Genomic DNA, 12,173 nt, shown 5'->3' with positions numbered 1-12,173 from the left:
ACGGCCAAGTCTCCATTGTCCACAAGACAAGCTGCTGACCCCTGGTCGCCTTCCTGCCCCCCAAACACGTGTTCTCGCGTAAGTGGGTAGCGTTTCCGGGTGACAAAAGCAGCTTTGATTTTTATTCCTCCTCTAACTCATTTCCTCCCGTCTCTGTGCAGACTGTGGAATTGGTGGCCCTATACGCTGTCTGTTAGGCTCACAGACTGTGGCATTGCTGGCCCTATACACCGTTTGTTAGGCTGACAGACTGTGGCATTGCTTGCCCTATACGCTGTCTGTTAGGCTCATAGACTGTGGCATTGGTGGCCCTATAAACCGTCTGTAATGCTCGCAGACTGTGGCATTGCTGGCCCTATACACCGTCTGTTAGACTCACAGACTGTGGCCTGGTGCTAGTGAGTTGTTGTGGGCATAATGAAATCACTCCTGCCCCAGACACACTTCACGTCTTACCTTTGACCCCACTCCTCGTCTTCCTCTACAAACGTTACCTCTTAGTTTCTTTTTCAAGACTAGATTCCTTTCTATTATTTCCCTCTGAACCAATATCAATACAGAACCAGTGTTAGGGCCAGCTGGCACAAACAAACATTATTTATTACAAAGACTCGAAACAAAACATGCTGAGACTCCACACGTTTGGAATGTTTTTCATTCAAATGTTAGAGGCTCACACTTGTACAAAGATGAAAGAAATAAAAAAGAATAAGACAAGTCTTCGAAAGACTTGGAAATTTACATTATTTTAAGTTTTAGAATTTCATTTTAACATTTAGAAGAATTATTTCAGCAAACTTCATGAATGGGACAATAAACTTATATGTAAGATTGAAAACGGAGGTAGTATAACACAACGGGTTATTTTCTGGAGAACTTCCATTTATTTAAAATACGATTTTCACTGAAGTAAATCACAAGACTGACACATCTTTACACCTTCAGTGTGTTTGAGCAGGTGATTCTGGACTGTACAAGGTAGAAGGTGTGAGCTGGACAAGAGATTTAGTGAGCACTGTGTAGCTGATGAATTTTAAATGAGTATATTGTTTATGTGTAAGATGTTCTTTTGTGTGACTGTGGTTTGTGGATTATTGTGTTATTTTATTTCTGTATTTTATGTTTGTATCTGCACACTATAGAATACAAATCTTTGGAAACTAGAAATGCAATCATCAAATCGTCATAAGAACAATGTGCAGTGTTGTATTGTTTTGTTTACTCTATTAAATGGACAATAATATCGAGCTTCACAAGCTTAGTATCAATAACAATGAAATCCTATGATGACAACAGTGTTAACTGCCTTACACCCGAGCCCTGACTACTTCCATCATGCGACAAGCGCTTTACTCCGGCTTTGACGAGTGTTTCAGGTCTGCAAACAGCTCCACGGCTCCAGTCTCGTGGAATTACCTGGAGCTGATGGCAGCTCCTGTTGTCCCTGTGTTTGCTGGACATTGATCCCGCTACTTGCAGGAGGAGAGCTGACGGCACTGCCTCCTCCTTCTGTATTCCTTTATCGGCTTCCAGGACCAAAGCTGCTGCCGCACAGCAACAGAAGCCATCTTGGCTCACCTCTAGGTGGCTGTTGATGACAACTTGAAATATTGGATGTCTGGTACCGCATGTGTCAGGACAAAATTCTAGCAACACAAGATTTTGTGTTTCTTTGTGTCGACTTGTGGGATCGACTCTTGTGTCTGGTGGTTTCCAGGAGACTCTTCTCTCTGGTGGTTTCCAGGAGACTCTTCTCTCTGGTGGTTTCCAGGAGACTAGAAGTCGGTTATATTTTCTCCTTCACCTCCCAAACATGCGAGACTTCAAAGCAAATTATGAAGTAGATGATTAGCCATTAATCTTGTGTTACAAGACTTCTATGTCTGCCTATAACTTTGAAGGATTTTCCTTTTTTTCTGTGGTCGTTCATTAGTAACCAAACCAAACGGTCATACTTATTTTCACGAAATCAAAGCTTGGTTTGGGAAATGGAGACAATATACGGTAAAAGCTTTAGACTGGAACAGAAACAAAACCAGAGAAAGACTAGGAACGATAGAAAGAAAGAACAAATATGCGAGTTTTATTGGTTGGAACACTGCCTCTGTCACCAAGGAGTGATTTTTGGTATCACCTGTTGACAAAGAAATCATAAAATATCTCATAAAGTTTGTGTCTGTAAACTATTCATTCTAACTGTCCACACGCCCTGGTATGTTGTATCGAGACTTTGTGAGTCCTTGACAAACTCGCTCATTACCCATCTGGTCATTCTTAGTGATCGATCTTTAAACCGTTTATGATGTTCATGTTCACTAGAGAATTTGTTGGAGTCCAGCTGTGAACGTTAGTGATGAATAGTGACGCATGCGCACATACACACAAACAGAGCTGTCACGTGATGGCTGGCAAGGTCCCGGCAACAAACATGGCTACTTCCACGTCACACCCAGAAGATAAAAGTCAGTAATGGGAAAATAAAATGTTCAGCTATGTTTGGCACACAGCTCGCAACTGGCTGCACGAGGTCGCAAACAGTTCATCACATCCAGAACTTCCTCCGCACGAGGCAAAACAACAACATTATGCAATAAATCCTTCCTACTGACTGCTTGGACAGGTCACACTTTGTTGTTGATGTTGTGTGGAAGAATAGCGGAATGCTGGACATGGACTTGGGGCATCTGGGGGACAGGGATGAAAAAGGTAAGGGGGTAAAGGGACGAGGGTCACGGGTGAGGGCCGGTGGTGTTGGTTATAGTCAGGCATTTGCATTTTGCACTCTACATATCTGCATCACCTCAGACAATACACACCATCCTTTAGACTTAGAAGCAAGCACACTAGAGGTAATTAAGTCAGTTAAGTAGCCATACTCCATGACTAGATATATCAGAGTAGGATAGACTAATACTCCATTTTCTTTTTGCCACCCAGAAACCTTGTTTTGTAAGTCCCTAGAACAGTTCTTTTCCAAGACCTACAGAGCTGCGCATGCTCAGCAATATTATCTCCACCCATCAACATCTATCCACACCCTTCGTCGAGGCTTTTTCTGTATGAAAACATGACATTTTTATGTGTATCACATGTATATACACACTGTTACACGAAGACATCTTCCTGCATGGCTCAATAAGTCACGTGTCTTATGACGCATTTCGCACTTGCACATGAGTTTGATGTGTGAACTTCTGGCAGGCTGCTTTACCTAACCTCTGAACTTCCAAACGGCTACTTTATGTAAGGTGGAATACTGATCTTGAAGGCGAAAAGTCATACAATTTTAATGTGGCTCATCTCGGCCAATCCCCGGCCTCTTCTTATCGCGAGGCGCAATACCGCGAGCTCAGAATTTCTTTGTCCCTGTGCAATGTTAAACTGAAGTTTTAGCTCACATTATTTTGGTTGAAAATCAAAAAAAAAAAAAGCTAAAAACTAGAATCTATTTTTGTCATCAGCAAAAACCAGAAAAAAACTGTATTGATTCTTTAATTAGAAATTGCGGCAGCTGTACAGGTCACGTTGATTGCAGTTCATTGACTTCAGTGTTATGCAATAACCAGATCCTTAATGAAACACAAAAATGCAGCCAAAATCCTCTGTAAAGACTAATTTGTTAAAATTGCTAACACTGAGCTTATCATGACAGTTGAATGTTTGGCTTAAACCAGCAAAGGATGTTGATGTTGATGTTGATGTCGACTGCAAATTCCTGGCTTGTAAAAATGCGATGATTGTCTCAGCTTTTCTTTGATTGCACAGCGGTTGGTGTGAACACAAGCACATTTATGGCATTTAAAGGAGAGGGCAGGCAAATTAAGTAAGTGTGTTCAGAGACAAGACCAGGGCAGGACCTTGGGGCATCCTCTAACACATCGACAGCAATCGATGTCTTCACCATAGTCCGAGATGATCCAACAGACAACATACGGGGAACTGATGGGATGAGGACAGCTAGATCAGTTACTAACTAGGCTTCGCCACGATTTACAGAAAGGAAGGATAAATAAACGAGAGTAGAAGGAAGGGAGAGATGGAAGAAAAGGAGCAGCAGAAGGAGAGTAAAAATCGGCCACCTCACGTCTATCACAGGCTTCACAGCTCATATCCAAAATAATTTAATAAATATCAATACTAACCATGAACAGATACTAAACGTGCCACCGGACCCATTGGTCCACCCTGAAATACTTAGCATCTCGCTCCGTGATTTTAAAGCCTTAAAATAAACTTGTTTTCGTTGTTCCTAATAATAAAATATGTTGAAGGTCCATTCTTTGTTGATCGATTTATTTATATTATCTAATTATTTATTTATGTATCCTTTTTTTGCAGGCCTTTCATTTTTCCTCATTCTTTTTTATTTCTTCATTTTCCTCTTTTCCTTTTCTTCTTATTCTAAGCGCGCGCACGCACACACACACAATTAAATATCAACCGAAGAGGGTGAGCATGCAGTTGCAGCATGTTACCGGATGAAATCAAGGCACATAAAAGCATCAACCTGATGTCAAGCCAACTGAAGCTGCTGTAAGTCCCAGCAAAGGCTAAAGACGCGTCAGATGGTTGCCCGGATGTTGTGCCGGTCTGTTTGAGGTCCTCGCGGTGAACTCTCCTCACCTTTAATGTAGGTCAGAGACTTGAAGATATTTCATCATGATGTATGCCGAGAGGAAACGCTCTCTCCTCATGGAGATTTTTTAACAGGGTAAAAATAGGACCTGAAGTGTGAGGCTGCAGCCAGAGACAAGATGCCAGGTCCTCGCTTTTCTCTCTGGTTTTGGCCGTGGAGTGGCCTCCCCTGCGCAAAGTGCTGGCAGAATGAAAGGAATTTAAGAGTCATCCTTTACGGTGCATATTGCGGATTGCTTTGCCTGCAATTCCTGGTGTAAGCCACCTTTCTCTTTGAAACGACTCGCGTCATGCGGAAAAGAAAAGAAAAAAAAAGTTAGCTGAAGATGGAGGGAGTGTTCATCGCCGAGAGTGAGGATGTTCTCAGCACTAAACAGCTTTAAGTGAAAGCGAGGCTGCTATCAGCATTAAACAGCTGTAAACTGGACCATCAACACGTCTGGAGGCCGACATTGCCCTCATAAACCTGGTACATTGTTAGATGAGTACAGCGAGTACATTGTTATACGATTACACCTGTACGACCAGAAGATAATAAGGCTAATAAGGACCTGAGTATTAGAGAAAACAAAATGAAAACGGAAAATCAAATAAAGCGGACGAAGCGTGGATATTATGGAGATCACATTAAGTCAATCTGTCATGTATTTCAACCCACACATAACAAACCTATAATGCAGGTTGCACTGAAAACCCTGGTCTTCATTAAAAGATGCTAACACGAATGTCGATTCTCTAATCGATCCTCCCTACAGCAGAAGGGACAAATTAGTAAGAAGACTGTCATTAATGGCCAGAGGGCACTTCAGTTTGAAAGATGTGTTGCTGACCCCGAATGCCATCAGGATCACTGTAAGGACGCCTGGTGCCATGTGGACACTGAATGTCAACAATACACCCCAGGGTACACAGCCATGTGGATAAAATTGTCCTTTAATGGCAAAAATAGTTTTCAGGAAGTGCTATTAAAAAAAAAGATGGACAGCCGGTGTGCAGACTCAAGCAAGGACAGTTTCCACTCCAGACTTTATCTCTAGAAATGGCGAGCAGTGGAATCGTCTGCTGCACTCAAGTCTGTCCAGATCCGCTCCTCCAACTCAATATGGAAATATTTATGTGTAAGTAGCTTGACAGACTAACATACATGCATACATACTGTAGACCTATCTACCACTATATATACATACCAGCCGCTCTCACCAAACTTTCAAAAACGATCAACAATAAAATGAGTAATTTTACTATATATGATAATAAGAATTAAAAAACTATTTTTTAGTTTAAAGCTGTTTCTTCATTTGTTTCGATGGTTTAATAACATAGACATTTATCTATTTTTTTATCCGGGCTGTACTGAATTCTTTCCACTCAGGAAGCGGGATACAGAACTACATTTTTGTGTTAGAACTAAATGTCCAAGTCTTATGAAGATGGACGACGCTGGACTAGCGATGCACGGATTCTCTTCTAATTCCAGTAGTTTCACACTAAAAGTTAGTTGCCTTCTTCCAGGACAGGAATTAAGTAGACTTAGTCTCACCTCGGACTGGTCAGGTCAACAAGGGCATTACAATAAGTGCTTCCGGAGCACAGCCAGGTCACGAGTCCATTAGGTACAACCGTCTGGAAGCCAGACACACAAGTGGCTTCCAACACCAGACAAACACGAAGATGCTTTTGTTTCTGTACCATGCTCCTACAACTGAATGTGCACTTCTACCTTTCATTCGCCATTCATTATAAATGACTTTCTCAACATTTTAAGACGCTGATTTGTCTTTTCTAATTTAATGAATTTGTCCAGAAGAAGTGAGAGAGAGAGAGGAGTAGGGAGAGAGGGAGGTGAGACTGGGGATGAAGTTTTAAATCATCTGATAATGTGATGAAACACTCACTTGAAATAATCTCGGTTCTGTGGGCTGTGCAATCGCTCCCTGTCAGGGTTATCGAGTGTAAAGCGTTTCCCGGAATAAAATGAGGATTGTCCTTTTCCGTTAATTTTTGTGGGCTTTGTTGGAGCGAGTAATGTCTTCCAGAGCCGGCCACCTCATCTGCAAAATTTGTGCAGGACGCCATAGAGTGGACGCCCGCGCCGCACGTGTCTGCTTCCTCCACATTCCCTTTGGTCCGAGAGGTCATCAACGCCTGCATCAGGGAAAGGTGGCACTCATTATGTAAGGTGCACGATCAAAGGGTAGCCGCCAGTCTTGCTCTCTCTCTCTCACACACACAGACAGACGCACGCGCACACAGACATACGCACACACACACACACACTAACAAACTTTTCTCGCTCATTTACAAATCTTTTCCATATTTTATATATTGTTTCTATTTTTTATATGAACACTATATTTTATATAATTTATATGAACATGTATTTATTTCCTGCCCAAACTAAAAACACACACAGATACACATACCCGCACGTGTAACCCCTCGCCGTACACGCAGACAAACAGAAGGTAATTTTTCACTTCATGGATACATCTTACAGTTCAAAGTCAATGAGTTGAGACCAGTTGATTAACAGGTGATTTTCAGGTGCAAATCAATGATTTCCATGGATGGCGCCTCTTCACTGATTGAATCCGGTCCGTCACAACACACTGAGCTGTTTTCATCACCATCATTATCAGACTGATTATAATTACTGGGGTAATTGGTGGGACTCCGGACTACGAAGGGAGTGAGGGGTAGTGAGAGCGGACTATTTTATCTCATGGTAAGCCACGTGCCACCACGTGTCTGAAACGTGAGGGAAGAAGCTGTGTGCAGCTGGGATCAACTGAAAACCTGAAGAACTTTCCTCGTCAGCCCTCGGCTCAGAGAGGATGATGTTAATTAAAAAAACTCCACCTGTGAAAGGACATGAAGAGCGTGCATTGCTCTACTGTAAACAACAAACAAAAGTTCGTTTTCTGCACAATACCGTGCGACCTGTTACTAAATGTTTGGAATGGCTAGATGAAAGATAAAATAATATTTTTTAGAATGTTTGGGACCACAAACTATAGACAATGTCGGGGCTGGGAGAGGGTGGTGCACAAAGATGGCGCGCCAGGAACAACTGAATTCTTTCTCCATCTAAAATACAACATTGAGTTTGCCTGCTGCTACATGGACATTGTCTGACTTCTGAGGTAATGTTTTGTATAACACTGTAAAGTAGGATGAAAATAGAGTTCAGGGGTCAGATAAACAAGTTTAGTGGAGTGGTGGGATCAGTCAACCACTCAGTCAGTCTGTATGTCTGCCTGCAAGCTTGTTTATCAGTCTGTTCGCCGCGTGCTGTTCGTCAGATCGTTCGTGCTAGTTCCGATGGACATGAAAGAGTGGTTTCCACCCTTAAAGAAACACAGAGCCAATTTTTGCAGCAAATGCACGAAGCAGCTTCGGTAAAAGGATTGCCTCCATGTGAACTGTTGAACTTTACAGATCGCATGTCGTATCAGATTCCGTCGACCGGAGTGTGTTGGACCCTTCAATAGCACTCCCGCCATCGCATTATTCTGCTGTTTGTTTCCAATAAAAAGATACTGATGCAAAGTGTACACAGCAAGATGTAGGCATTGACCAGTTGGCTCACTCGTCATCAACTACTGTATGCTGCATTGACCGCCCGTCTGTTTGTCTACTTGTCCGCCGTCCCCTTTCTCTATCATGTGTGTATGTGAGTGAGTCCGCGCGCGTGTGAGTGCGTATTTGTATGTAAATCTGTGTATGTGTATGTGTGTGTGTGTTGGTGGATTACTCATCTACTCCCACTATTTACAGACGGACTCTAGTATGACTCCCCCCGTCTCGCCAAGCTCGCTGATTGGCGCAGAGCACGTGACCGGGCCACATGGTGCGACCGGAAGTAAGTGAGATGTGATTCTGTTGGCGGGTAAACACGACTGCCATTCACACGTGAAACTCGATCACCGACTGCACGATGGCGGCGCCACTTGTCACGCCGTGTGATTCCCCGCCGGCAGAGAGACTCAGGAAGCAGGTCTGGGACTTCCATGCCTGCAACTCGCCTTCCTGTCGGCCTTGTGGGAGGATGGAGGAAATGGGGGGAAGGGGAGGGGACAGACTCAGCTTCATTAAGTAACTGCCGGGGGTTCTCTCATAATGTGCTTAGTTTTAGCTCTCATGTAATTTGCAGATGGACTGAACCAATAGAGAATTAGGATTTGCATGAATGGATTGGTACAGGCAGAGAGACAGAGTGTGGGACTAGCTGCACTAGATTGTGACTTTTATCTGATTTTCCTCACGAATCCTGAGTAAGTAAATAAAATCCCAATTTACTGCATGCTCACCTGCTGATAAAGTGAAAGATACAGTGTAAATGTACAAACAACAACAAAGCATCAGTTTTTTTATTGCCAGGTGAGCTAACAAGGTTAATGAAAAATAATCAGCAGCTGGAGGAACAATGACTGTGTAGTAGTTCTTGATATCTGTGTGATGTCCAAATTTTTTAGAGGCATTTCTAAGACCACGTGGCCTAGCCTCCCTCTCTCCAGTCTGTTTTCATGCAGCCAGCAACAAACACTCTCCATGTTAGCCGATCCTGTCTTCATCAAGCCAGCAGCAAACACTCTGGTCCCACTCCCCTTTGAACACGACGCACACACATGGAGACCTGCTCCTTCTGCCATCTGCCGAGAACGACCTCTAGCGGGCCGGGGAGCTAACCTGTATTGACCGCACTGTCGTGGAGAAGGGGCCGACCCGGAGTGTTTCCTCTGGGGAAGTGGGGTCAGACGTGAATCTATAAATACCCTCAGGAACGAGGACATGCTGCCTACAGCTGCATCCTCCACAGCTGCATCCTTCACAGCTGCTGCACGTCATCCAGGGACCTGTCGGTGGTTAAAGGTCGACAAGATGCAATATGTTCTCCCAATGACTGAGCTGTGCTCAGCACAAAGTAGCCTATCCCATAGACCTTTCCTTGCTTCTCGAGATACAAGTCTACGATTACTACAAACCCCAGAGTGAGATCAAACTTCCTGGCATCAGGAATGAACCCTGTCAGGGCTGCCGCCAGTGGGAAGTCCAGGACCATCCGTTTATTGGGGGCATGGTGGGCCCTCTGATGTCCCGGATGTGACCTTTCTCAGTACTTGGCTCAGTTTGTAGACTTGTTCCTTCTTAGCTAGCAGAATCTTTACTGAGCTCAGCGGAGTGATTTCAAAAATGTTTTCCACTCGTTGTAAACTTCAGTAAAAATACGAGTGGACAGCAATCAGAAACAGGGGAGGAGAAACAAGACGAAGAAGACATAAAATGCCAATGAAAAACAAAGGGTTTCATCGACTGACGCCTGTCAGGCTGCTGATGTAAAGGTCACACTGTCAATATTAAGACAGAGCAGCTTTTAATGAGAGGATCAAGCCCGAGCCTTGCCGAGAAGACCTATGGGAAATACATAACTCCGGCTAAACGTACTTTCATCCACTTTAATGAAAAGGGAGAGGAAGGTGAAGCAAAGGTTTAACACAAAGCCGTTAAAGAAGGTCAGCAGTTTACAACAATCATGACAAATCCATTTCAGGGTTAGCTTGTGAAGGTAGGAGGAACTGCCAGATGACCGCCAATGTAAAGTAAGATAGCTGATGGGAAGATAAAGCTAGCAGTGACATAAAAACTCGTATAAACATCAACACAAAAAAGAAACAAACGCAGAAGGTCTTTTTTTATGAGCTTCCACAAACTTCACAATAGCACGAGAAGCAATGATGGAGGCAGACATCTAAGCTAATGCAGCAAGGCATCCTCCCGCTAACCACGTGACTGAGCTAGGATGCAGCTAGTCACAGAGTCAGCTTAGTCAAATCACATTATAATGGTCAAATAAATTTAGTGATAACATTGTAGTAAAGAATGATTATTAGGTTCGTCCTCTCATAGCAATGTGTCGATGGAGATTGAAAGTAACAGTAATGACTTTAGTGATGCTATTGCACATTCTGTAATTTCGGTGAACACATAGAAGTGTCCGATGATATCGCGATAACAAACGTGAGCACAGACAGTTGCCATTCATTCTTCTGCCTTTCAAAGGTATTTTATTTTTCCAGGCTCGGCCTTTTCTCCGGAAATCTTCCCTTGAGGTCGGGAGAAGTTCAAGACTTGCGCAAAAGCCGACAAGCGATGTTGCGTAGCGATGAAGATGAAAGGGAAGCAAAATATTTTCGGTCAAAGTTCGGACATTTCCTGGAACGAGTCCTTAACGGCTGACACAATGGGCAACAGTGTTGAAACTTGTAAGCATTGATCGTTATATGTACTTGTAAGAATCAGTCTTTGCTGGAGGCGAACCACCCCCTTAGCGAGGAGTTAAAAAAGTTGACGTCAGTTTAGAGACAGGGAATCGATATGATATGCCTGCCTGCCTGCCTGCCTGATGGCTGTCTGTCTGCCTGCCTGCCTGCTTGCCTGCCTGCCCGAGTTTGTGATTTAATTCACCGCCGTCCGATAAAGCGAGGACAAATTGGAAGAAAGAGACTAAAATACATTTCGTCTGACGTCAGTGTTGGTTGCGCCACCTCTCCTTCGACCTTCTGTCATTTTTGTCATCCTGCTTCTTGTGCCGGGATTCAAGGCGATGTTTTGCTAACACAACTCGGCGCTTAACCTGACTGTTTATTAGTATTGCCTCAAAGGGAAAGGTGACTCTGTAACTTGCCTTTGAAAGTGTTTTTCCCTCCGATCAAAGCAATGATGCATAGTCAGGAAGGACCTTGCAAACATGGCAACTTCATTACCTCAAATTAATTTTTCTTTAAAGTAATGAAAGCAAACAAACCGAACTCCCAACTCCACCCCCTAAAATAAACCAAAAGGGAACAAAGCTGCTGCCCTATAGTGTTTTAGTTCTCTTGCTTTCTCTGATTCTTGGGACAGATAAAGTTTGTTGTTTAATTCTGTAGTTAGGGTTTATTGGTAAGTTGTCTGTGAGAAAGACCGGTGTTGCCAGCATGGCGATCCCTGCAATAAAAACCCTGGATCAGCCAGTCAGTAGCTGGCTTGAACCGGAAATGATGCTTATTTAGAGCGGAACAGCTACTTGCGCCTGTTTGCGCATGCGCTTGGCTCCTGCCCTCGGGATCAGCTGCAGGCCCAAGCAGAATGCCGCACACGAGGTTGAAAACTCGTTTTTTCTGTGAAGAGAGGGTTCGAAATGCTCCTTGGTAATATTTTTGGCATACATCATTCTAACGCGGGAAATATCAATAAATAATATCAGCCTTTCGCTTCAGAGACACGAGATAGATGGTCTAGCCTGCAGTGGGGCGGGACATGTCCAACTTGTATCAGTTGCCGCGCTAACATACGCTAAAACACACTAATGCACGCTAACACAGACCGATGCACGCTAACACACTCTAACACACACTAATACACGCCAGATGATTTTCTCTTTGACTAGTCCGTCAAAATATTTACTTTTGAAGATTGAATCATTGTCTTGTATTTCAGTGAATCTCAACTGTAGTAACTGTAGTTACGGTGAAGAAAGATTTTAAGTCAATAAAAAC

This window comes from Pomacea canaliculata, linkage group LG6, assembly GCF_003073045.1.
Source record: "Pomacea canaliculata isolate SZHN2017 linkage group LG6, ASM307304v1, whole genome shotgun sequence".
Lineage (NCBI taxonomy): Eukaryota > Metazoa > Mollusca > Gastropoda > Architaenioglossa > Ampullariidae > Pomacea > Pomacea canaliculata.
This window is presented reverse-complemented; position numbering follows the sequence as displayed.